Source organism: Frankliniella occidentalis, unplaced genomic scaffold (genome assembly GCF_000697945.3).
Source record: "Frankliniella occidentalis isolate FOCC.00 unplaced genomic scaffold, Focc_3.1 Scaffold229, whole genome shotgun sequence".
NCBI lineage: Eukaryota > Metazoa > Arthropoda > Insecta > Thysanoptera > Thripidae > Frankliniella > Frankliniella occidentalis.
The window spans coordinates 9,260-9,649 of record NW_026267355.1 but is presented as its reverse complement, the minus strand read 5'-3'; positions in this window follow the sequence as shown (position 1 = coordinate 9,649).

The following is a 390-nucleotide window of genomic DNA, read 5'->3' as shown; positions in this document are numbered from 1 at the left end:
CGATAGTGTTCCCACTCACCTCCCAAACTCCCTCGAGCTCTAGACTGTTTTGTTAGCCTAGTGGACGGTGTAAAAATAATATCGCGAGGCCTCTGGTGGAAATAAAACGGGCAGGGGATGATTCTCACTCAGTTCCCCCCCCCCCGCTCTCTCTCTCTCTCTCTCTCTGTCTCTGTCTGTCTCTCTCCAGTCCTCTATCTCTCTCTCTAGCCACATTGTATTACATCAATGGGCAACGACTACCGCGCCCACTCACTTCTTCCTATCCCTCATCGTCATCCTCCTTTCATTCCCCGTCCCTTCCTATCTGCTTTCGCTCCTCCCCTCGTAGGTACAAGGGCTGCTTAAGGAGCGAATGACTTGGAGCGGTTACTCCCCCAGGCTGCCCCC